The 25,089-nt window shown below is 41.5% G+C and overlaps 1 protein-coding gene, 19 non-coding genes and 6 pseudogenes across 20 annotated transcripts in view; all 26 read right to left on the bottom strand.

Moving 5' to 3' along the window:
• The window catches only part of LOC116407840 (G-protein coupled receptor 39-like), a 71,464-nt gene that overhangs the window by 40,944 nt on the left and 5,431 nt on the right, over nucleotides 1-25,089 (bottom strand). The gene's annotated exons all lie outside the window — the stretch shown is intronic.
• LOC116407859 lies at nucleotides 7,799-7,917 on the bottom strand. The gene has a single exon (XR_004220571.1). It is a non-coding gene; the product is annotated as a 5S ribosomal RNA (ribosomal RNA).
• LOC116407865 lies at nucleotides 8,057-8,175 on the bottom strand. Its single transcript, XR_004220577.1, has one exon. It is a non-coding gene; the product is annotated as a 5S ribosomal RNA (ribosomal RNA).
• Nucleotides 8,321-8,440, bottom strand: LOC116407861. Its single transcript, XR_004220573.1, has one exon. It is a non-coding gene; the product is annotated as a 5S ribosomal RNA (ribosomal RNA).
• Nucleotides 8,586-8,704, bottom strand: LOC116407858. Its single transcript, XR_004220570.1, has one exon. It is a non-coding gene; the product is annotated as a 5S ribosomal RNA (ribosomal RNA).
• Nucleotides 8,850-8,968, bottom strand: LOC116407857. Its single transcript, XR_004220569.1, has one exon. It is a non-coding gene; the product is annotated as a 5S ribosomal RNA (ribosomal RNA).
• Nucleotides 9,114-9,232, bottom strand: LOC116407856. Its single transcript, XR_004220568.1, has one exon. It is a non-coding gene; the product is annotated as a 5S ribosomal RNA (ribosomal RNA).
• Nucleotides 9,378-9,496, bottom strand: LOC116407855. Its single transcript, XR_004220567.1, has one exon. It is a non-coding gene; the product is annotated as a 5S ribosomal RNA (ribosomal RNA).
• LOC116407854 lies at nucleotides 9,642-9,760 on the bottom strand. Its single transcript, XR_004220566.1, has one exon. It is a non-coding gene; the product is annotated as a 5S ribosomal RNA (ribosomal RNA).
• On the bottom strand, nucleotides 9,906-10,023 carry LOC116407866. Its single transcript, XR_004220578.1, has one exon. It is a non-coding gene; the product is annotated as a 5S ribosomal RNA (ribosomal RNA).
• On the bottom strand, nucleotides 10,170-10,287 carry LOC116407864. The gene has a single exon (XR_004220576.1). It is a non-coding gene; the product is annotated as a 5S ribosomal RNA (ribosomal RNA).
• LOC116407852 lies at nucleotides 10,433-10,551 on the bottom strand. The gene has a single exon (XR_004220564.1). It is a non-coding gene; the product is annotated as a 5S ribosomal RNA (ribosomal RNA).
• On the bottom strand, nucleotides 10,696-10,813 carry LOC116407868 (annotated as a pseudogene).
• On the bottom strand, nucleotides 10,960-11,079 carry LOC116407860. Its single transcript, XR_004220572.1, has one exon. It is a non-coding gene; the product is annotated as a 5S ribosomal RNA (ribosomal RNA).
• On the bottom strand, nucleotides 11,226-11,343 carry LOC116407862. Its single transcript, XR_004220574.1, has one exon. It is a non-coding gene; the product is annotated as a 5S ribosomal RNA (ribosomal RNA).
• Nucleotides 11,489-11,607, bottom strand: LOC116407897. The gene has a single exon (XR_004220588.1). It is a non-coding gene; the product is annotated as a 5S ribosomal RNA (ribosomal RNA).
• LOC116407886 lies at nucleotides 11,753-11,871 on the bottom strand. Its single transcript, XR_004220582.1, has one exon. It is a non-coding gene; the product is annotated as a 5S ribosomal RNA (ribosomal RNA).
• Nucleotides 12,017-12,137, bottom strand: LOC116407869 (annotated as a pseudogene).
• Nucleotides 12,283-12,401, bottom strand: LOC116407874. Its single transcript, XR_004220580.1, has one exon. It is a non-coding gene; the product is annotated as a 5S ribosomal RNA (ribosomal RNA).
• LOC116407867 lies at nucleotides 12,548-12,668 on the bottom strand. Its single transcript, XR_004220579.1, has one exon. It is a non-coding gene; the product is annotated as a 5S ribosomal RNA (ribosomal RNA).
• LOC116407871 lies at nucleotides 12,814-12,931 on the bottom strand (annotated as a pseudogene).
• LOC116407863 lies at nucleotides 13,076-13,194 on the bottom strand. Its single transcript, XR_004220575.1, has one exon. It is a non-coding gene; the product is annotated as a 5S ribosomal RNA (ribosomal RNA).
• On the bottom strand, nucleotides 13,339-13,455 carry LOC116407870 (annotated as a pseudogene).
• Nucleotides 13,603-13,710, bottom strand: LOC116407872 (annotated as a pseudogene).
• Nucleotides 13,861-13,979, bottom strand: LOC116407846. The gene has a single exon (XR_004220558.1). It is a non-coding gene; the product is annotated as a 5S ribosomal RNA (ribosomal RNA).
• On the bottom strand, nucleotides 14,124-14,240 carry LOC116407873 (annotated as a pseudogene).

Here is a 25,089-nt window from a genome sequence, read left to right as displayed (position 1 = left end):
AGGACCAAACATTGGCTAGGATTTTATTCTCCATAGGCTATCCATTCATTAGGCCAGTGATACCCAACCACTCAGGGGCAACATGTTGCCCCCAACCCCTTGGGTGTTGCCCTCAGTGCCCCCAAACCAGGCAGTTATTTTTGAATTCCTGACTTGGGGGCAAGTTTTGGTTGAATAAAAACAAGATTTACTACCAAATAAAGCCCCTGTAAGCTGATAGGGTGCATAGAGGCCCCAAATAGCCAATCACAGCCCTTATTTGGCTCCTCCAGGAACCTTTGTGGTGCTTGTGTTGCTCGCCAAGTCTTTTTACATCTGACTGTGGCTCCCGAGTAAGAAAGGTTGGGGACCCTTGGGTTAGAGGCTAGGGTTAGGGTTAGAAGGTAGGGTTAGGGTTAGAGGCTAGGGTTAGGGTTAGAAGGTAGGGTTAGAGGCTAGGGTTAGGGTTAGAGGCTAGGGTTAGAATGTAGGGTTAGGGTTAGAAGGTAGGGTTAGGTTTAGAGGCTAGGGTTAGAAGGTAGGGTTAGGGTTAGAGGCTAGGGTTAGAGGCTAGGGTTAGGGTTAGAAGGTAGGGTTAGGTTTAGAGGCTAGCGTTAGGGTTAGAGGCTAGGGTTAGGGTTAGAAGGTAGGGTTAAAAGGTAGGGTTAGGGTTAGAGGCTAGGGTTAGAAGGTAGGGTTAGAGGCTAGGGTTAGGGTTAGAAGGTAGGGTTAGGGTTAGAGGCTAGGGTTAGAAGGTAAGGTTAGAGGCTAGGGTTAGGGTTAGAAGGTAGGGTTAGGGTTAGAGGCTAGGGTTAGGGTTAGAAGGTAGGGTAGCGATTAGAGCTAGGGTTAGGTTAGAAGGTAGGTAGGGTTAGAGGCTAGGGTTAGGGATTAGAAGGTAGGGTTAGATTAGAGGGCTAGGCGGGTTAGCGGTAAAGAAGGGTAGGGTTAGGATTAGAGGCTAGGGTTAGAAGGTAGGGTTAGGTTAGAGGCTAGGGTTAGAGGCTACGGTTAGGGTTAGAAGGTAGGGTTAGGATTAGAGGCTACGGTTAGGGTAAGAAGGTAGGGTTAGGATTAGAGGCTAGGGTTAGAAGGTAGGGTTAGGGTTAGAGGCTAGGGTTAGGGTAAGAAGGTAGGGTTAGGATTAGAGGCTAGGGTTAGAAGGTAGGGTTAGGTTTAGAGGCTAGGGTTAGAGGCTACGGTTAGGGTTAGAAGGTAGGGTTAGGATTAGAGGCTAGGGTTAGAAGGTAGGGTTAGGGTTAGAAGGTAGGGTTAGGGTTAGAAGGTAGGGTTAGGGTTAGGGTTAGAAGGTAGGGTTAGGGTTAGAAGGTAGGGTTAGAAGGTAGGGTTAGGGTTAGAAGGTAGGGTTAGGTTTAGAGGCTAGGGTTAGAGGCTAGGGTTAGGGTTAGAAGGTAGGGTTAGGGTTAGAGGCTAGGGTTAGGGTTAGAGGCTAGAGTTAGGATTAGAAGGTAGGGTTAGGTTTAGAGGCAAGGGTTAGAATGTAGGGTTAGGGTTAGAGGCTAGGGTTAGAAGATAGGGTTAGGTATAGAGGCTAGGGTTAGGGTTAGAAGGTAGGGTTAGAAGGTAGGGTTAGGGTAGAGGTAGGGTTAGGGTTAGAAGGTAGGGTTAGAAGGTAGGGTTAGGGTTAGAAGGTAGGGTTAGAAGGTAGGGTTAGAAGGTAGGGTTAGGGTTAGAAGGTAGGGTAGGGTTAGAAGGTAGGGTTTAGGGGTTAGAAGGTAGGGTTAGAAGGTAGGGTTAGGGTTAGGAAGGTAGGGTTAGAAGGTAGGGTTAGGGGTTAGAAGTAGGGTTAGAAGGTAGGGTTAGGTTAGAAGGTAGGGGTTAGGGTTAGAAGGTAGGGTTAGAAGGTAGGGTTAGGGTTAGAGTAGGGTTAGAAGGTAGGGTTAGGGTTAGAAGGTAGGGTTAGGGTTAGAAGGTAGGGTTAGGGTTAGAGGCTAGGGTTAGGGTTAGAAGGTAGGGTTAGGGTTAGAAGGTAGGGTTAGAGGCTAGGGTTAGGGTTAGAAGGTAGGGTTAGAATGTAGGGTTAGAGTTAGAGCAATGTTCCCCAACCAGTGGCTCAGGGGAAACATGCTGCCCCCCAGCCCCTTGGATGTTGCTCTCAGTGCCCCCAAACCAGATAGTTATTGTTGAATTCCTGACTTGGGGGCAAGTTTTGGTTGAATAAAAACAAGATTTCCTAACAAATAAAGCCCCTGTAAGCTGATAGGGTGCATAGTGGCCCCTAATAGCCAATCACAGCCTTTATTTGGCTCCTCCATGAACCTTTATGGTGCTTGTGTTGCCCCCCAAGTCTTTTTACATGTGACTGGGGCTCCCTGCATTAGGCAATAGGGCCACCAGCTATATGGGCCCCGTACATAGGGCTGCAGTAAGAATACTAACTAATACTTAACTAACTGATCGCCATGCAGACCGAGACGTGAGATAACAAGTTTGCTTGACAGGATAGGGTTACAAACCCCAGGTTTCATTCTGGATAACAGATCCCATAGCTGTATTGAGTCTAAGGTGGAACAGGACAAGGAATAAATGTGCAAGAAAGGGTTAAAGCTCTAATGGCCCCTGAGTGACGCCGCGTTCTGATCCTTATCCTGCGTTACTGCATTTCACATAATCAGCAAAGTCACCAGAGGTCTCGTCAATAGAGACCCGAATATAAGCCTCCGATAGGAAGGGCGGGTCACCGACCCGGGATGCATTAGGAGAATATAATACTCCATAGATCATATCTAGTGAATAGATACTTCTGTTTCCATCAGACCGAGGCCCTGGGAGATCTGTCGGCTGAGACAGTGCGAGACCCACAGGAATTCATTGATTTCACTCAGGTTAAAGGGAAAGCTATTGATATAATCAGACTCCGGTTATACAATGGCAAATGACACATACGGGATTATTATACTAATCAGTTCATTTCGCAATCAATGAATAATAAAGTAGCGGCTACAACTCATTATACTCACCATATCAACTTTCCATTCCGTATAGAATAATGGATAAAAAGCCCATTTTAATTCATCGGTGCTTTATCCTTGGTTTCTGTTCTGCTCAACTGAACAGTTTCTTTGCCCCAAAGCAAAACCTTATAGTGGGAAAGTGAGGGTCTCGCAGGAATGAATTTATTGTGACAGTAAAGGACCTTTGTATCCACGTCCTTCGCCCCCTAACAGACAGGGGTCCCAAATCCCCACAAAACATAATGAAACAAAATCCACTGGTGAGTGTTGTATGGAGCAACAAACAGCGGCTGTGGATTATTTCATTAAATAGATTTTCACCTGAAACAGACCTGTCTGCTATGGGGACTCCCCCCTTTATTGATCTGGAGCCCCAATTTGTGTTTCAAAAGTTTCACGAAATGGCGGAAATTTTACGAAATTGCAAAAATGTTGCACGTCAAAAAAATTTGTCGCCCGCAGCTATTCTTTCGTGTCGCAACCATTATTTTGTCGCCCGCGGCTATTATTTTGTCGCACGGCTATTATTTTGTCGCCCGCTACTGTTCTTTTGTTGCACCGCGGCTATTATTTTGTCGCCCGTGACTGCTCTTTTGTATCCTGTGGCTATAATTTTGTCGCCCGCGGCTATTATTTTGTCGCCCGCAACTGTTCTTTTGTCACACCGCGGCTATTATTTTCTCGTTCGCGACTGCTCTTTTGTATCCTGTGGCTATTATTTTGTCGCACGGCTATTATTTTGTCGCCCGCGACTGTTCTTTTGTCGCACCGCGGCTATTATTTTGTCGCCCGCGACTGCTCTTTTGTATCCTGTGGCTATAATTTTGTCGCCCGCGGCTATTATTTTGTCGCCCGCGACTGTTCTTTTGTCACACCGCAGCTATTATTTTCTCGTACGCGACTGTTCTTTTGTATCCTGTGGCTATTATTTTGTTGCGCGGCTATCATTTTGTCGCACGGCTATTCTTTCATCGCGCGACTATTCTTTTGTCGCCCGTGGCTATTTTTGGACGTGTGGCTAATTTTTTCATGGCTAATTTTTTCAGCCGTTTCGCAAAACAATCCACCAATGGCGAAACGCAGAAATTCGCAGCAAATTCGCAGCAAATTCATGCCTGGCGAAATATTTCGCCCACCCTAGTCCCCAATATAGACAGGCCTAAGGCAGGATGGAATACGAGGAATGGTAACGGCAGTAATGGGTTAAAACATATATAGTTATATTTAAATAACATATAACATATATAAAACATGTACAGTTCAGGTAGCTGAATCCGTTAGCATTCCGTGCAATACCCCCCCAATAACCATGAATACAGAGTTCCTTGCTGTCTCACTTGTATATCAATAAGGAGAGGCCGTAGTCTCACAGGTATAAGGGACATTTGGGGGTTAAAACACATACGAGCAGCAGTGAAAGTGATGCAATTGCTCAGTATTTCTGTATTATCTCTGTGTGTGAGAAATACACTGTAGACTCCATTTTAATCAAATAATTCAGAATGTTAAAACTGATTTTCTTTTTCTCTGTAATAATAAAACAGTACCTGTACTTGATCCCAACTAAGATATAATTACCCCTTATTGGGGCAGAACAGCCCTATTGGGTTTATTTCATGGTTAAATGATTCCCTTTTCTCTGTAATAATAAAACAGTACCTGTACTTGATCCCAACTAAGATATAATTACCCCTTATTGGGGCAGAACAGCCCTATTGGGTTTATTTCATGGTTAAATGATTCCTTTTCTCTGTAATAATAAAACAGTACCTGTACTTGATCCCAACTAAGATATAATTACCCCTTATTGGGGCAGAACAGCCCTATTGGGTTTATTTCATGGTTAAATGATTCCCTTTTCTCTGTAATAATAAAACAGTACCTGTACTTGATCCCAACTAAGATATAATTACCCCTTATTGGGGCAGAACAGCCCTATTGGGTTTATTTAATGGTTAAATGATTCCCTTTTCTCTGTAATAATAAAACAGTACCTGTACTTGATCCCAACTAAGATATAATTACCCCTTATTGGGGCAGAACAGCCCTATTGGGTTTATTTAATGGTTAAATGATTCCCTTTTCTCTGTAATAATAAAACAGTACCTGTACTTGATCCCAACTAAGATATAATTACCCCTTATTGGGGCAGAACAGCCCTATTGGGTTTATTTAATGGTTAAATGATTCCCTTTTCTCTGTAATAATAAAACAGTACCTGTACTTGATCCCAACTAAGATATAATTACCCCTTATTGGGGCAGAACAGCCCTATTGGGTTTATTTAATGGTTAAATGATTCCCTTTTCTCTGTAATAATCTGTACTTTATCCCAACTAGTTTGTATAGAAACCACATGCAATCTGTACCCAGCAGTCTGTTCATCCATTCATACAACAAACAGGGCCTGATTCACTAAAGGGCGATAAAACGTGCGCTATTTTTAGTGTGCGCTAAAATTTTTACCTCGTCTTAATTTTGGCGATTTTTCGCACGATTCACTATAAGCATACTTGCGCTTTTTTACGCGCGATATTGCATGCGTTATTTAACTCACGAATACTATTTCAATGCGGTATTTGCCGGTACATGCGCTAAATTACGCGAATAGTCGCCGCATATGATGGTAGCATAGAAATAGTGTATAAAAATTGTCGCCGCATATAAATGGTAGCATATAAATGGTAGCATATAAATAGTAGCATATAAATAGTAGCATATAAATAGTAGCATATAAATAGTAGATGCATATAAATAGTAGCATATAAATAGTAGCATATAAATAGTAGCATATAAATAGTAGCCACTAGTGATGAGCAAATGTGTTCTGGTTTCTTTAGTGAAAAATTAGCAAATCTTTCGAAAGATCCACGAAACGGCAAAAATGTTGTGCGGGCAAAAAAATTGTTGCCCGTGACTATTATTTTTTGACGCTTGTACCAATTTTTGGATGTGCGGTGAATTTTTGCGTGGCGAATTTTTTCATGCATTTTGCTATTGGCGGATTGTTTTGCGAAACGCATGAAAAAATCTGCCGCGAAAAAATTCAAAGCACGTCCAAAAATTTGCTGCGAATCCATGCCTGGCGAAACATTTCATCACTTGTAGCCAAATAGAAATAGTCGCGCAAATGAACGCACGCCATGTTAGCCATACACGCCAATACTTGCAGAAAATGACTGTATTAAAAATGACCATTTCGCTGCAAACTGGCAGCTGCGTCACTCTGGGGGAAACACAGACTGAATAAATAACACTGTAAGTCCATATTTTATTGCAAAAACTCATTTACTGTACTTTTCTATAATTATCGCCTGCCTGTAGTAGGTGTTCATTTTCGCATAGCCGAATGCGATATTTAGCGTGAAAAAGTTATAGTGAATCATGCGATCGTATTCTTTTCAGCGCGGAAATTAACGCATGCGGTAAAACTAGCGCGAGAAATACCCCATGCGAAAATGGCGATTTTTCGCACGCGATAATACTATGGTGAATCGCGCGCAAATTAACGCGTCTTTTTTACCGCAAAAAAGCGCGCGATAATTTTTATCGCACTTTAATGAATCAGGCCCACAGTCTCTATGAGTCACATGACACGCTGGTGACCCTATCACAGTGACCCCCCAGCAGTCACCCCTCTGTGAGTTTGGGATGTCGCCCCTCTGAGTTATAATGCGCCATTGTGATTGGATGAGTGGGAGGAGTTTATACGCGGAGGACCTCCCCTACCAGTCAGTTGGACTGAAGAAGCTGCTCGGATGAGGAGTGAAACGTCTCCAATGATTACTGAGCAAGTCCCGTTGCTTTACATTTATTTAGACTAGATTTCTGCAGTTTAGTAGCCGTGGAAAAGTAGCTGCTACTAGTAGCTCAGTGGGTCTTCACCCTAATAAATAAGCATTTTTCACAAAAATTCTGAAGTTGCTAAATAAGCCGATTAGTCTTTCAGTCGGAATAAAACATCTAAATTATCCAATCACAGACTGCCACCTGCTGGTCTCTGGGTAAAACTGCAGCTATTGCCACACAGAGATTGGATCCCTAATGATGTGTGGGGAACTGTAACTCCCAACCCTTTAACCAACGTCTGATCCTACTCCGGCTTTAACCCTTTCACTGCCAGATGGTTTGGTCACTTCTATTGCCAGATTGAACATTTTGCACCCTTTCACATAGACTAACATTTTTTATGTAATTCCACTTCTGAAACAAGATATCGGCTTCTAAATGTCTACAAAATGAAAAAAAAATGTCCATAATATAAAGACATATTCCAGAAACATAAATGATTTAATACACAAAAATAAAACTGGAAAATCCCAAGTCTCCTCAATGTGCCAATACCAAATATTTATAGTTTTATGGAGATTTATAACTCCCAGCAGTGACTTGGTTGAAAAAAATTTAAATACTTTGGCAAATGTAAAAGTCCGGAAAAAGAATCAAAGTTGAGAAAGGCGGCAAGCTAAAGTCAAAATTCAAAGAGTTAAGAGACCTGCTGGACGCAGCGGTCTCCCTCCCAAGCACTGACCGGGGCAAGCCCTGCTTAGCTTTCCAGATCAACCAAGATCAGGTTTATTCAGGCAACAGGTGACTTGGTTGAAAGTGTTTGAAATACTTAGGAAAAGTGTAAAAGTCAAGAGAGAGAATCCCTCTTTGGGCAGGTAGAAGCGGCTAGGAGATGTTTAAGAGGACGAAAAGTCAGCTTAGTCATCGCCTACGGCCATACCACCCTCCTAGCCGCTTCTACTCACTCAAAGGCGCGCTCTCGGGCTCTTCTCAGAATCAATGCAGAAAAGCATAGAGAAGACTGCCTCCTGCTGGTCAGAATGGCAAAATGCAAAAGCCTACAACACCTGGTATTCCCAGGCGGTCTCCCATCCAGGTACTAACCAAGCCCGTCCCTGCTTAGCTTCCGAGATCAGACGAGATCGGGCGCTTTCAGGGTGGTATGGCCGTAGGCGATGACTAAGCTGACTTTTCGTCCTCTTAAACATCTCCTAGCCGCTTCTACTCGCTCAAAGGCGCGCTCTCGGGCTCTTCTCAGAATCAATGCAGAAAAGCATAGAGAAGACTGCCTCCTGCTGGTCAGAATGGCAAAATGCCTACAACACCTGGTATTCCCAGGCAGTCTCCCATCCAGGTACTAACCAAGCCCGTCCCTGCTTAGCTTCCGAAATCAGACGAGATCGGGCGCTTTCAGGGTGGTATGGCCGTAGGCGATGACTACGCTGACTTTTCGTCCTCTTAAACATCTCCTAGCCGCTTCTACTCGCTCAAAGGCGCGCTCTCGGGCTCTTCTCAGAATCAATGCAGAAAAGCATAGAGAAGACTGCCTCCTGCTGGTCAGAATGGCAAAATGCAAAAGCCTACAACACCTGGTATTCCCAGGCGGTCTCCCATCCAGGTACTAACCAAGGCCCGTCCCTGCTTAGCTTCCGAGATCAGACGAGATCGGGCGCTTTCAGGGTGGTATGGCCGTAGGCGATGACTAAGCTGACTTTTCGTCCTCTTAAACATCTCCTAGCCGCTTCTACTCGCTCAAAGGCGCGCTCTCGGGCTCTTCTCAGAATCAATGCAGAAAAGCATAGAGAAGACTGCCTCCTGCTGGTCAGAATGGCAAAATGCAAAAGCCTACAACACCTGGTATTCCCAGGCGGTCTCCCATCCAGGTACTAACCAAGCCCGTCCCTGCTTAGCTTCCGAGATCAGACGAGATCGGGCGCTTTCAGGGTGGTATGGCCGTAGGCGATGACTAAGCTGACTTTTCGTCCTCTTAAACATCTCCTAGCCGCTTCTACTCGCTCAAAGGCGCGCTCTCGGGCTCTTCTCAGAATCAATGCAGAAAAGCATAGAGAAGACTGCCTCCTGCTGGTCAGAATGGCAAAATGCAAAAGCCTACAACACCTGGTATTCCCAGGCGGTCTCCCATCCAGGTACTAACCAAGCCCGTCCCTGCTTAGCTTCCGAGATCAGACGAGATCGGGCGCTTTCAGGGTGGTATGGCCGTAGGCGATGACTAAGCTGACTTTTCGTCCTCTTAAACATCTCCTAGCCGCTTCTACTCGCTCAAAGGCGCGCTCTCGGGCTCTTCTCAGAATCAATGCAGAAAAGCATAGAGAAGACTGCCTCCTGCTGGTCAGAATGGCAAAATGCAAAAGCCTACAACACCTGGTATTCCCAGGCGGTCTCCCATCCAGGTACTAACCAAGCCCGTCCCTGCTTAGCTTCCGAGATCAGACGAGATCGGGCGCTTTCAGGGTGGTATGGCCGTAGGCGATGACTAAGCTGACTTTTCGTCCTCTTAAACATCTCCTAGCCGCTTCTACTCGCTCAAAGGCGCGCTCTCGGGCTCTTCTCAGAATCAATGCAGAAAAGCATAGAGAAGACTGCCTCCTGCTGGTCAGAATGGCAAAATGCAAAAGCCTACAACACCTGGTATTCCCAGGCGGTCTCCCATCCAGGTACTAACCAAGCCCGTCCCTGCTTAGCTTCCGAGATCAGACGAGATCGGGCGCTTTCAGGGTGGTATGGCCGTAGGCGATGACTAAGCTGACTTTTCGTCCTCTTAAACATCTCCTAGCCGCTTCTACTCGCTCAAAGGCGCGCTCTCGGGCTCTTCTCAGAATCAATGCAGAAAAGCATAGAGAAGACTGCCTCCTGCTGGTCAGAATGGCAAAATGCAAAAGCCTACAACACCTGGTATTCCCAGGCGGTCTCCCATCCAGGTACTAACCAAGCCCGTCCCTGCTTAGCTTCCGAGATCAGACGAGATCGGGCGCTTTCAGGGTGGTATGGCCGTAGGCGATGACTAAGCTGACTTTTCGTCCTCTTAAACATCTCCTAGCCGCTTCTACTCGCTCAAAGGCGCGCTCTCGGGCTCTTCTCAGAATCAATGCAGAAAAGCATAGAGAAGACTGCCTCCTGCTGGTCAGAATGGCAAAATGCAAAAGCCTACAACACCTGGTATTCCAGGCGGTCTCCCATCCAGGTACTAACCAAGCCCGTCCCTGCTTAGCTTCCGAGATCAGACGAGATCGGGCGCTTTCAGGGTGGTATGGCCGTAGGCGATGACTAAGCTGACTTTTCGTCCTCTTAAACATCTCCTAGCCGCTTCTACTCGCTCAAAGGCGCGCTCTCGGGCTCTTCTCAGAATCAATGCAGAAAAGCATAGAGAAGACTGCCTCCTGCTGGTCAGAATGGCAAAAATGCAAAAGCCTACAACACCTGGTATTCCCAGGCGGTCTCCATCCAGGTACTAACCAAGCCCGTCCCTGCTTAGCTTCCGAGATCAGACGAGATCGGGCGCTTTCAGGGTGGTATGGCCGTAGGCGATGACTAAGCTGACTTTTCGTCCTCTTTAACATCTCCTAGCCGCTTCTACTCGCTCAAAGGCGCGCTCTCGGGCTCTTCTCAGAATCAATGCAGAAAAGCATAGAGAAGACTGCCTCCTGCTGGTCAGAATGGCAAAATGCAAAAGCCTACAACACCTGGTATTCCCAGGCGGTCTCCCATCCAGGTACTAACCAAGCCCGTCCCTGCTTAGCTTCCGAGATCAGACGAGATCGGGCGCTTTCAGGGTGGTATGGCCGTAGGCGATGACTAAGCTGACTTTTCGTCCTCTTAAACATCTCCTAGCCGCTTCTACTCGCTCAAAGGCGCGCTCTCGGGCTCTTCTCAGAATCAATGCAGAAAAGCATAGAGAAGACTGCCTCCTGCTGGTCAGAATGGCAAAATGCAAAAGCTACAACACCTGGTATTCCCAGGCGGTCTCCCATCCAGGTACTAACCAAGCCCGTCCCTGCTTAGCTTCGAGATCAGACGAGATCGGGCGCTTTCAGGGTGGTATGGCCGTAGGCGATGACTAAGCTGACTTTTCGTCCTCTTAAACATCTCCTAGCCGCTTCTACTCGCTCAAAGGCGCGCTCTCGGGCTCTTCTCAGAATCAATGCAGAAAAGCATAGAGAAGACTGCCTCCTGGCTGGTCAGAATGGCAAAATGCAAAAGCCTACAACACCTGGGTATTCCCAGGCGGTCTCCCATCCAGGTACTAACCAAGCCCGTCCCTGCTTAGCTTCCGAGATCAGACGAGATCGGGCGCTTTCAGGGTGGTATGGCCGTAGGCGATGACTAAGCTGACTTTTCGTCCTCTTAAACATCTCCTAGCCGCTTCTACTCGCCTCAAAGGCGCGCTCTCGGGCTCTTCTCAGAATCAATGCAGAAAAGCATAGAGAAGACTGCCTCCTGCTGGTCAGAATGGCAAAATGCAAAAGCCTACAACACCTGGTATTCCCAGGCGGTCTCCCATCCAGTACTAACCAAGCCCGTCCCTGCTTAGCTTCCGAGATCAGACGAGATCGGGCGCTTTCAGGGTGGTATGGCCGTAGGCGATGACTAAGCTGACTTTTCGTCCTCTTAAACATCTCCTAGCCGCTTCTACTCGCTCAAAGGCGCGCTCTCGGGCTCTTCTCAGAATCAATGCAGAAAAGCATAGAGAAGACTGCCTCCTGCTGGTCAGAATGGCAAAATGCAAAAGCCTACAACACCTGGTATTCCCAGGCGGTCTCCCATCCAGGTACTAACCAAGCCCGTCCCTGCTTAGCTTCCGAGATCAGACGAGATCGGGCGCTTTCAGGGTGGTATGGCCGTAGGCGATGACTAAGCTGACTTTTCGTCCTCTTAAACATCTCCTAGCCGCTTCTACTCGCTCAAAGGCGCGCTCTCGGGCTCTTCTCAGAATCAATGCAGAAAAGCATAGAGAAGACTGCCTCCTGCTGGTCAGAATGGCAAAATGCAAAAGCCTACAACACCTGGTATTCCCAGGCGGTCTCCCATCCAGGTACTAACCAAGCCCGTCCCTGCTTAGCTTCCGAGATCAGACGAGATCGGGCGCTTTCAGGGTGGTATGGCCGTAGGCGATGACTAAGCTGACTTTTCGTCCTCTTAAACATCTCCTAGCCGCTTCTACTCGCTCAAAGGCGCGCTCTCGGGCTCTTCTCAGAATCAATGCAGAAAAGCATAGAGAAGACTGCCTCCTGCTGGTCAGAATGGCAAAATGCAAAAGCCTACAACACCTGGTATTCCCAGGCGGTCTCCCATCCAGGTACTAAACCAAGCCCATCCCCTGCTTAGCTTCCGAGATCAGACGAGATCGGGCGCTTTCAGGTGGGTATGGCCGTAGGCGATGACTAAGCTGACTTTTCGTCCTCTTAAACATCTCCTAGCCGCTTCTACTCGCTCAAAGGCGCGCTCTCGGGCTCTTCTCAGAATCAATGCAGAAAAGCATAGAGAAGACTGCCTCCTGCTGGTCAGAATGGCAAAATGCAAAAGCCTACAACACCTGGTATTCCCAGGCGGTCTCCCATCCAGGTACTAACCAAGCCCGTCCCTGCTTAGCTTCCGAGATCAGACGAGATCGGGCGCTTTCAGGGTGGTATGGCCGTAGGCGATGACTAAGCTGACTTTTCGTCCTCTTAAACATCTCCTAGCCGCTTCTACTCGCTCAAAGGCGCGCCTCTCGGGCTCTTCTCAGAATCAATGCAGAAAAGCATAGAGAAGACTGCCTCCTGCTGGTCAGAATGGCAAAATGCAAAAGCCTACAACACCTGGTATTCCCAGGCGGTTCTCCCATCCAGGTACTAACCAAGCCCGTCCCTGCTTAGCTTCCGAGATCAGACGAGATCGGGGCGCTTTCAGGGTGGTATGGCCGTAGGCGATGACTAAGCTGACTTTTCGTCCTCTTAAACATCTCCTAGCCGCTTCTACTCGCTCAAAGGCGCGCTCTCGGGCTCTTCTCAGAATCAATGCAGAAAAGCATAGAGAAGACTGCCTCCTGCTGGTCAGAATGGCAAAATGGAAAAGCCTACAAACACCTGGTATTCCCAGGCGGTCTCCCATCCAGGTACTAACCAAGCCCGTCCCTGCTTAGTTCCGAGATCAGACGAGTCGGGCGCTTTCAGGGTGGTATGGCCGTAGGCGATGACTAAGCTGACTTTTCGTCCTCTTAGACATTCCTAGCCGCTTCTACTCGCTCAAAGGCGCGCTCTCGGGCTCTTCTCAGAATCAATGCAGAAAAGCATAGAGAAGACTGCCTCCTGCTGGTCAGAATGGCAAAATGCAAAAGCCTACAACACCTGGTATTCCCAGGCGGTCTCCCATCCAGGTACTAACCAAGCCCGTCCCTGCTTAGCTTCCGAGATCAGACGAGATCGGGCGCTTTCAGGGTGGTATGGCCGTAGGCGATGACTAAGCTGACTTTTCGTCCTCTTAAACATCTCCTAGCCGCTTCTACTCGCTCAAAGCGCGCTCTCGGGCTCTTCTCAGAATCAATGCAGAAAAGCATAGAGAAGACTGCCTCCTGCTGGTCAGAATGGCAAAATGCAAAAGCCTACAACACCTGGTATTCCCAGGCGGTCCCATCCAGGTACTAACCAAGCCCGTCCCTGCTTAGCTTGCCGAGATCAGACGAGATCGGGCGCTTTCAGGGTGTATGGCCGTAGGCGATGACTAAGCTGACTTTTCGTCCTCTTAAACATCTCCTAGCCGCTTCTACTCGCTCAAAGGCGCGGCTCTCGGGCTCTTCTCAGAATCAATGCAGAAAAGCATAGAGAAGACTGCCTCCTGCTTGGTCAGAATGGCAAAATGCCAAAGCCTACAACACCTGGTATTCCCAGGCGGTCTCCCATCCAGGTACTAACCAAGCCCGTCCCTGCTTAGCTTCCGAGATCAGACGCTTTCAGGGTGGTATGGCGTAGGCGATGACTAAGCTGACTTTTCGTCCTCTTAAACATCTCCTAGCCGCTTCTACTCGCTCAAAGGCGCGCTCTCCCCCCCGGGCTCTTCTCAGAATCAATGCAGAAAAGCATAGAGAAGACTGCTCCTGCTGGTCAGAATGGCAAAATGCAAAAGCCTACAACACCTGGTATTCCCAGGCGGTCTCCCATCCAGGTACTAACCAAGCCCGTCCCTGCTTAGCTTCCGAGATCAGACGAGATCGGGCGCTTTCAGGGTGGTATGGCCGTAGGCGATGACTAAGCTGACTTTCGTCCTCTTAAACATCTCCTAGCCGCTTCTACTCGCTCAGGCGCGCTCTCGGGGCCTCTTCTCAGAATCAATGCAGAAAAGCATAGAGAAGACTGCCTCCTGCTGGTCAGAATGGCAAAATGCAAAAGCCTACAACACCTGGTATTCCCAGGCGGACTCTACCATCCAGGTACTAACCAAGCCCGTCCCTGCTTAGCTTCGAGCAGACGAGATCGGCGCTTTCAGGGTGGTATGGCCGTAGGCGATGACTAAGCTGACTTTTCATCTCTTCTACTCACTCAAAGGCGCGCTCTCGAGCTCTTCTCAGAATCAATGCAGAAAAGCATAGAGAAGACTGCCTCCTGCTGGTCAGAATGGCAAAATGCAAAGCTCACACCGAGTTGGATTTGATATCAGAGCAGGTGTTGGATTAACATAGTTCCGATCTCGTGACAATGACCAAACGAAGCCGGTCCCTGTCGATTTCAGTGTATGAGAAGAGAGAGTTCTGTCGATGCCTTTACTAGAGGTGTGGAGTTGGGTGGTTGGCGTAATTGAGGATGTTAAGTGCTTTTCGGTCTCATTAATCAAGCTCTGAGACTGATTCTGTATACTGCTCTTCTTTACCTGATGAGGTTCGCGCGAAGTTGCGTGAGGCTTATGGAGGTGGGAAAAGTTTGATTGGTGGATTTTTTTTAAATTTGTCCTTAGCCTATGGGAGTTGGCTGCTAAAATATAATGATTGCGTTGTCTGGCTCAAATCATGGAGAAAGGAAAGTAGACTGAAGTGGTGTGCCTCAGTGTATGTTGTGAGGCGAGAGGACCGGCGCATAGAGAGTTTGTGCATAGATGGTATGTTCGCAGAGGGTTTCTTAAAGAGATACAGGGAGCGCTTTATGATATAAGTGGTTATTTTGTGTAGTGAATTTTTTGAGTGCAATTCTCTCCTTGCATAATATGTATATGTCTGATTATGAGAAATGCCGGTATTCTCTTTAATTTACGACGTTATTAAGATATACTCTTGTGTAGATGACGCTTGTTTTTTCAGTGGTGGTATTGCATTGTTCGGTTATAGCGTGTAGAATTGTTTATAGAGGATATTGTATGGAATGTTTAAGTATTTTATACTTAGTGAGATTCTACTTATTGCATAATTTGGGTGCTATTGATGTTGTATTATGTCTAGATTTTGTTTAAGTGCCGCGTCCGTATACAGCTCCATTTATTTAAGGGTCTTCATAATCCAATATAGGCATGTAAATAAGCGATCGGTATTAGGGTACTGCTGGTAGCATAAGTATGGCAAAGATATGCTTTAAAGAATAAGACAAGTGAGTATTTGAAATCACATCGATAACGGTGTCTTTTCATTGAGGCGTTACAATAATACGTCTACCGTCTGCTTATAGCTATGTTGTGATATAGATAGATTATATGGATAAGTGGTGTGTTCAGCGATGGTTTTATGAGTACGGTTTTAAAATAAAAGAAGCTTGTTTGTTAGAATTATTATTTTTCTTTTCTTAAACATAAATAAAATAAAAAAATATGTTTATTTAACACTCCGTTTGCAACTACAGAATGGTTTAGACTGTATTAACTCAAGCTACAGAAATAGTAATTCTGATTTTATGTTGCATTAGATGGTGATTGTTTTTCCTTTTATTTATGTAAAGAGAATTTAAAGGTATAGAGAAAATTATACCACATTCTTAGGCAATTAAACAGGTAATAGTGAAGGCTTGAAATGATTTTGCTGAAATTAATTTTACTGAGTTGGGTTTAAGTATAATGTGATAATGAAATATTTGGGATTATTTTTTTCAATAATATCAAGATGTTTTTGCACTTGGTTTTACAATTAATCTTAGCGCTTTTAAAATAAAAAAATATGTAAGTTGACATATATGTTATTTTTATGGCATGTATATTGTGATGAAGTAACCTATATAAGGGAAAGAGATGTTATCGTTATATGTAGCTGTTATGTTAAAATCATAGCTTTGAGAGAATTTGTGCCTAGTAGAATATTTCAGATGTATGAATAGTGAAGACCAGGATCTGTAAAAATCAGAAATTAGGAGATATGGGTTTATTTACCATAATGAGTGGCAATTGCCCATTTTTGGTGCCAGTGAGTTGACCTAAAAAATTTTAGTAATGAATAAAAATGTGTTTTTGCATATAGTTGTGTCAAGCATGGGATCGCTCTTTCTGCTTGGTGTTCAATGAGTGTGTGACATACTGGATTTGACCAGGAGGTTAGAGGTCATCAGACCTGTGTCAATAAGTGTCAATAGATTATAATAAAGGTAGGTGATGAGTTTGGGCAAATTTTGGATGTTGGGCCTGATGGGCCACTACCAAATTGAATATGTGTAAATCAGTTGGATAGTTTGCCATTTTTCATCGCAGTTATTTGATAATGTGTCAACGCATATTGTAATTGCTTGTTTTCATAGCCATGGATAGTTAATAGTAATTTGATTGGCTGTAAATGAAACATGCAGGAGATTGTTTTTTGGTGACTCAAAAATGAGTGGATCTGATGTGTTATGGTCATCAAGGATTACAAAATTTCTGTAATACGAATGGTTGGATCACAAGGAATAGTGGTGGGACATTTTGGCAAAATGGCATGTTTAACTGTATTAGTTTGTGCATAATGCATTATTTCCCTGAACTGAAATTGCCTGGAAGCAAATTGCAAAGTAATTAGGGTTTTGATGGTGGTTTTTGTTGCATAAAGTGCTGTTTCTGGGTTAAGGGGTTAATAATAGAGGGGCCCTAAAGCAGAGTAGTTTGTGATGTACATTTTTCTTGTTAATCCACTTGGATGTACTTTTATTAAGTACATCTATTTGGGAGGTTTTGAGTGTTATAGTTTAACCAAAGGGAGAGGGGCTATTTGTTTGAACGTTATGTTTTTGACTAACGGGTGCAATGTTTAGGGGTAGCTGATTTTTTCCAACAAATGGATATTGTATCCAAATAACTTTAATGAAAGCATGAATGTGTGTTTTTTTAATCATCACGGGTTAAGTTTTTGGTTTTTAAGATTATTTTTGCTTGTAAGACCAAGCTGACGATGGTTTATTGTATTCTCCATAAGTATATCCTATTATTAAGTTTGTTAAGCTTTGATTCTGTATACGTTTAAATGTGTCATGCGAGTTTGTTTGGTTTGCAGCGTATTATTCTTTTTGTTGATGAGAAAATGTGAGTGTGTTGCCTAATGTATACATTATTTTAGACTTGTACTTACCTGCAAGAAAAAGGCTTTGTGTTGAAGAGCAGGGTTGTTGTTAGGCTTTTCTGTCTGGTGGGAGTTTTAATTGCATTTTAGTTTCTAAGAGAATGGTTGACGAGTGATGCTTCCCTGCTGATGCTGTAGTTTCTTGTTTGTCTGTGGAAGAAAATCATTATCAACATACTGTAAGTGTTTAAAGTTGTGTGGTTAACTGCGTGTATAATATAAGAGTCGGAGAAATTTTAGATTTGTAGGGTGAATAAGTGTCATTAATCAAGAATTGTTTTGGAGCTAAAGATTGATGTTTATGCATTGCGGAATGATAAATTTGTTTAATATTATTTGTTTTATTACTTAATTAGTAATAATAGTTAGTAATTGTGTTATAAATTAATAAAAAAGTGGGGTTTATATTAGTCTACATTTATAGTTTTTCAGTTTTACATTTTCAGCAAGGGTTTTTTTTTAATATTTATAATAAATTTATTTTTTTTAACTGTAATATTAGTTAAGCTATTTTCAGACAAATGTGTAAAGTGCATCGGCTTATATCGAGTGGGTGATGGGTTAACCTAGACTTGTTTTGTGTGCATTATGGCAGAACCAGACCTCCAGTGCCTGGTCGTCCGAAATTTTTTTATTAATCTCGTGTATTTGCTAGACATTTATTTATATTATATAAATATTATGTTTTTGAGGGATTTTACTTTGTGTTTTAGCTTGGTTGCTGAATTACTTAAGGTATCTTGTTTGATATAACAATTGTTATTTGTTGCTCATTAGAGTAGTTTACCCGTTTTTAATTTGAAATAAATTTTAAAACATATACCATGATGTCTGCATTTAATGTAATTTTATTGGTAATTTTCTTGATGAAATTAGCAGTAGGGTGCGATTTCATCTAGGCTTTTCGGTATAGATTTTTTTTCCAGTTTTTTAGGTAATTGGTACGTTCGGCTTATTTTCGGATGGTTATGCCCTCGATATATGGTATTTTAACCTGTTCAATGTTACATCGCAGGGGGCAGCATGCAACAGGTGTGTCATGTTGCTACTGCACTTTGGCTTAATCAGGTAGAAAAAGGTTTTTCTGGGTTGAAGGGGATTAGGGTGGTCACTTTATTTATCTAATTGGGAAGGTATTGGGGGGTGGGTGGGTGCACTCGGGATGATTTAAGGGGCTGAAGGGTGATCAGTGATTGCTTATTGTTGTGTATCGGAGAGTTCTGTTGAGTGAAGAAAGGCCAGGGTTGGATAGCTGCGGGCACTAGTTGAGGGTGCTCCCCGTGTGAGTTCATATGTTATATAGGGGATCTTCCTCAGGGTACAAAGAATAAGGCTTGCCTTGGTTATATTGGTGGTTGAGAGTGGTCTTATACAAAAAAGTAACATTAACTATACAACATTTGTTGTTTTATGTTAGTATCCCATAATTGAATTTAAATAGTAATCAGATGTTTAGATTAGAAAAATATATGTGGATTTAAGTGTAAGGTATGATATTTTAAATATTTGACTTGTTGAACATGAAGATATCCTATCTTATATTGATTGTGAAATGGGCAGCAGATTATATAGGATGATGGAGGTTGTAGTATTATTGCTGGTTGAGATCTGATGAAGTGAGAAGTCTCAACAGATGCTAGTATGTGCCTGAGAGATGCATTGACAATTGGATATTAGTTGGTCAGAATGGGTTATAAATGATTGAGCACAGTCTGTAATAGAGCAATGGAGAGCGAATAATGCCGGAAACAACACAGTAAGGTGATTTAGCGGCTGTCAAATAAATGGTCAAAATGAAGTAAATAGTGTTGATAGGAAAACACAACAATTCAGTCGTTGTTTCTAATGCAATGTGGTGTGTGTATATATTATATATCTATATATATTTATTATATATTATTTATTTATATTATATTATATATAAATAAATGCTGTTGAGTCCAGTTGTTATTAATGCTGTTTTAAAGGTTTCCAGGTGTGTGGTTGGGAGAATGTGTATTGGTCTGTTATTATAGGTACTATAGTACATGTTTAGATTTATTCGTACATACTAGCCACTTTAAAGAGGTGATTAGAGTTTTCATACCTATACATATTAATAATAGCATAAATGCAAAGATGTTTGTACAGTTTACAGATGCCAACAAATGGTTAATAAATCATACTTCTTTATAGATTGCTTACAGGTATAATTTTGTTTGTGGAGATTAAATGAACAAATAAGAGTATATGTTTCTAAAATAGTTTAGATTTAGCGTTTGATTTCTTATCCCATAAAATATGTTTAAGATACTATTGTTTTGGAAAGTTTGTTGGTTTATTCTAACATAATCGCTAAATGATAATATAAAAGTAATAAAAGAATGTTTTCAGTGTTTGTCTTTGATTATATCTGTGTGTTTGAAGTTGCCGAATGAGATACTTTTGCTGGAAGAGAGATAAATAATGATTGTTTGCTTTGAGATTATAAAAGGATTTTATTGTTGAAATTTGTGGCAAATATTTTTTTTTTTGAATTTAATGTAATAGTTAAAGTGGGTGAGATATTAAGATGGATTTGATTATGTTTAGGAGGAGGGGTAATTTTTTTAATGAAAATGCAAGTGAGAAGGAAATGGAGTATGTTGCAGCTAATATATAGATGTTAAAATGTATCTCTGTACATATTTTACATATTGTTAATGGAATTGGTCTTTTTCAGAGTTTATATTATGCTGTTAAAGAGATTAAAGTATATAATTTGTTATTTGGTATCTGGGTTTAAAATGTAGAATTCCTTTGTGGATTCTTGGAATGTTTTTTTATGTGTCGATATGTATCCTGATCAGAAAATTCTGCATTGATTGAGAGCGCATAAGGATAAAATCTATTGTAGTTGGGATTGAATACTGCCCTGGCTAGGTTTTGGAAAACAGTGGGACTTTACACACTAGTCAATTGAATGAGGAGTAAATAGATCAATCAGCTTTGGTTTTTCTAGGCAACGCAGGTTCAGCATGAATGCAAGGGGTCGACTGGGCGCGGGGAACCAGGAAAACCAGTGGAGCGGCGACAGAACCATCCAGACATATATGAGCCGGGTTCTCGTCTGAATGCGCTGATGAATTTCCATGAAATGCGAGCCACGTGCATCCCATAATCGGGATTTACATTTTCCGGTGGGATGGATTTTCGGGAGATTTGTGTGCAAAGGGAGATTTGTCCGGGGCGACTAATCTCTCATGTGCGAGAGATTAGATTATTATATAGAGGGTTTTAAACATGACCTGGATGAATGAAAATTTCATAGATAGGCAGGGTTTTTAAATATTTTATATAGCCGTTAGTATTGTTTAAAGGGGTCAATAGGACTACCACTAAGTAGGGGACCAGTTAGGTTGGAAACCGGGGGAGATTATGCGGTTTCGGAAATGGCCGAAAAGATCGAGTCTTTTTGGCGATGTTGGAATGCAGACGTTGATGCCGGGGATTAATGTGCGTGGGAGGGAAGGGTGGCATCGGGGAGATTAGTGCCGTGAAAGGGAGTTTTATGCGGGGAATAATACCGTGTGCGAGTAAAATATGTGCTGTAGATGTATTGTCTTATGGAATGGGTTTCGTCTCCTATATAGACTTTTGTAAGAATTGTAAGATTTTACATATGTAAATGAGGGGGAAAATAATGACTAAAACGAGTGGTTTGAATGAGCTGAATAGTCTTATGTTTTCTGTGTGAATATAAAATGGGCCAAGTGGTAGCCTAAAAGAATTAGATATATGATTATTTCTAGATAAAGGAGAGGGGTAATTGGTAATAGGCTGGAGCTTAAGCGGATTTGTAATTATTGTGTTGGTTGACAGATGATGTACTGTGCTGTGTCAGGCATGAAATGTTAGATTGCAGGTTATGGAAAATAAATTATGTTGATAGATTTATACGTAAGATAAATAGTTTATGATAACTTTGATGGAATATTATAATGTGTATTACTACGAATGCTTTAATTGTCATCATCATTTGTTCTAAAGCATTCGATTAAATAGTCAGTTTATTATATGAATTATCATAAATATTAGTTTGGTATTTCCTTTATATGAAGAGTATATACGGTTTGAAGTGATACTGTTTAATTAAAAGTATAAAGGTTTGTGTATTTTACAGAATAATTTTTTCATTCTTAATTCAGAATTGTGATGTGTTGTTTACTAAATAGTAATTGTTTAGCCTGAATAATTTAGTCAATATGATGTCAGTGATGAAATTATATAAATTCAAATGACTGTTTTCATCTCAGTACTCATTATCTATTTCCTAGTATTTATTTCCATTCGATATTGAAAAATTTTTCTTTGTTTAAGGAGATTTACATGATCATTGATTCTTTGGGCCATAAAGATGGTTTTTGTGAATTTGTAGAAATTCTGTGTAGTCTAACTGGGAGAACTAAATATATTTGGTTGCATCGCATATATAGAATGAGTTAAGTTTTCAAGTTAAGTGTAGTTTTGTTTAAAGGAAAAAACTTAGCCACTGCTCTGTAACGTGCATTTGCTTGTTGGTTTTTAAAAGAGATGGTAGCTCGCTGTCATCAAAGGTGTTTAGCCGTACAAAATCATGTTGTCTTGTTTTGACTTGGGCCTGCACTCAGCATGTTCTTTTGTATGAAAGGGTGGTTGTTTGTGATATTATATCTAACTCATTAAAGGAACTAAGAATTTATGTTAAGTGGCTTTTAAGAATTCAAAATGGATATATTTTCGTAATTTGCACTTTTCACTAATTTTTTGAGCAGATGTTTGTGTTGTGTTATGTTGAAGAATGTGGAAGCAAAAGGTAGAATCTGTAGTATTGGTGATGTGATAACGCAATGTATGTGTGTTGGTTATTATGTGTGACTTGTGAATCTATGATCAGGGCGGTCTATAAGTTTTAAATGGCACTTTTCTATTTAGGGATACAATAAGATATCTAAAAGTAGATTTTTTTTTTTAAATGGTTTATTTAGTTGAAGCAGGGTTTTACATTGACTTTATATATGAATATATTTTTTAGGGGGGGGGGGGGGGTATAGGTTTCTTTAATGAGACAAGGAGCAGCTTGTTTGGTATATGAATTTCAAATATTTAACTGTAGGGATGGATTTAATTCAGTATTCTTGTGCTCTTGAGTCTGGGTATGTGTTTTTTAACTGGTGTGGAACAAGGGAAAGGATATGAAAGCTATCCACTTTACAGTGTTAGATAAGGTCATTTTATATATATAATATATATTTTGTATACGGTGGAGTGAAGGCGTACTTAGTGTATATTATTTTTTGCGGCAAGGTTTATATATATATGAAATGTATTAGTTAAGGACCTAGTATATGGCCATTGTTGGGTTTTTGTATAAGAATACAAACTGAGGTATAAATCTAGTTAAAAATTGAATATGGAGTGTAAAAGAAAAATGCAAAATTACTTTTTAAGGGGTGATTTTTAGTTTAATTTTTGTTTCTTTCTTAATCTTTTTTTTTGTCTTATTTATAGAATATGTAGTTTTAGCATAGGTTTTTTATATTTTTTTTATTTGAAAATTATTTGCTTTCTTTTTTTTTCAAAAAGAGGTAATGACACTTTTTGAGGCTAAAATTGATTGTTGTTGTTATTTTTATGGTTATCTTTTATTGAGACTTCATATTGGAGTTTCTTCTTAAAAGAAGTTCATGTTAATAGTTAGGAAATTGGCATTCCACAAGTTTCAGGGCTATGCTGTAAGACATGGTTGGTTGGTTAAATGTTGTTGTGCCAATGTGGTTCTTTGTGGTAACTATGATTTATAGACTGTGGGGAGATGAGTAATATGGGGGTTGAAAGAAAAAAAATATTCTTATATATATATTTAATAGATTTCAGGCGGATTTATAACTGGAGAGGTGCCTTTAAACACTGACCGTTCAGTGGCCATGACACCATTAGTATAACGGAGCATTGGGGAGAGGATTGCTGAAGTTTTGCACGTTGATGCATTGTCTAGTGAGAAGTTTATGTGGCTGGAGAGGCTAAATTTTTGGAATAATTCCGGGTTTGTTGGCTTGGCAAGATTTGGGTTTGACTTCAATCATGTCCTTGTGGACGTTGACTAAAAAATTATACATGGTGAATAAGTAAAAGAATAATAAAATTGCACTTTGCTGAAGATCAGTTCTTAACTTAGCTGTGTGTGGGGTGTTTGTTTACATTCATTGGTTATATAATAATGGAATGACAAATGAAGATACAGAGGTTGCGAGAATAAAGCAAATGTGGGGTAGAAGCTGATGTATGTGCTTAGTCTGGGCAAAGTTGTTAAATGATATTCTATTGTGTGCAAGAGAAGAGCAAATGTTTCAGTTTGGGGGTATAGGGGTAGGAACAAACAAAAAACAGTGTTATACATTTTTTTTTTAACGTTTTGATGGAATATGCTATAATTTGTAATAAGGCCAAGTTGTCAAAATGACACAATTTCCAGTTGGATCTGAAAATGTATTCAGATATTGATCAGATAATGGGGGCTGCCTGTGTATGGGGTTTTACAGATGGCCATTGCCATTGTGATAAAAAGTGAAGCACAAGAGTTATTTTTAATAATACCATTTATTTTTATTGTTTGGGCAGATTGTATTTTCCATTGCTTTATTAGAACGAAATTATGAAAATGTTAGAAAGGAATATTGTAATTTGGAGTTTTTTGATGAAGGTGTGTTTAAGAGATGTTTTGATATTTTAATTATGTCTAATTTGTAGTAAAAGGATATTGTAATGAGAAAAAAGATGTTTGATTGTCAAAGGGAGTAGTATGATTAAAATGCGTGTGACGCTGGAGTTAAAGTGATGCTAATGTAAGTGAGAGAAGAAAGGGTATATTTTTCTGAAGAATGGTTATGATTTATTGCTGAGATTAACTAACTGTTCATCAGCTTTTTTGCTGGTGAAAAAGTTTGATTTATTTATTAAAGTCTTTTAGGAAGCAATTGATCAAGAGGTTAACTAAAAAATTGAAAAATCATTAAATGTTCTAAGTAAAATTAGATTTTGTTGTTTGTTCTTTTTTTTTTGGGAGGAGATTATTTGTCTGGTTTCTTGTTTTTATTAGGCAATAATATTGTCAAATGCAAAATTTGCTGTTGTAAAACAAAGATTTGTACCGATGTTTTAGGAAGATGGGTTGTCTAATTCAGGTGGTATAGAAAACTGACATTGGGATAGGTCCTCGATGATGGATAGGTGGGGTATGGCAGATAAGAGAAGTAGTAAGTCTTGTGTTTTGAAATATGTATCTCTACTGAGAGTTCGTATACTATCAGGGGGCTCAAACTATTTTCCTGGGGGGAGGAAGGCAAAGTCAGGATGAGGCTGGGGATAAGGTGATTTTAAAAAATGGGCTTTCAAGGAAATGCAAGGCAGGCGGGGGATGCTGATTGTGGAAATGATTATGCATATAAAGTTATTTGGAGATGTTCTGTGTGAATTAGTAAGAGCTAATATTGCAACAGGTCTTCATAATATGTTTGAATGGATACGTATTTCGATAGCCGATGGGTGTGGCTATAATTGAATGATAAAATACGATTATATTGTTTTGGAGAAGGTGTTGGTTGCGGGCACAAATAATGTACGAGGGGCGCATGGCGCGGGCGGAGTTTTTGAGACCTGTTTATTTTAGGTGGAAGAAAAATGAGGAATTTAATAATTCTCTTTAATAAAAACCTTATCTATAATATATTGTTAATGATCAAGGGGCCAGAGTATAGTCAGGGGAGGGATTTCTCTGTGTCTCATCAATGGATTATATAATGTATCATATATGTATTTTGTATTTATTTTTTATATTGTTCCTGTGTGTAATTTGTA

Source organism: Xenopus tropicalis, chromosome 9 (genome assembly GCF_000004195.4).
Source record: "Xenopus tropicalis strain Nigerian chromosome 9, UCB_Xtro_10.0, whole genome shotgun sequence".
In the NCBI taxonomy this organism is placed as follows: Eukaryota; Metazoa; Chordata; class Amphibia; order Anura; family Pipidae; genus Xenopus; species Xenopus tropicalis.
Note: the sequence above shows the minus strand (reverse complement) of the source record. Positions and strands in the feature narration are given on the sequence as shown.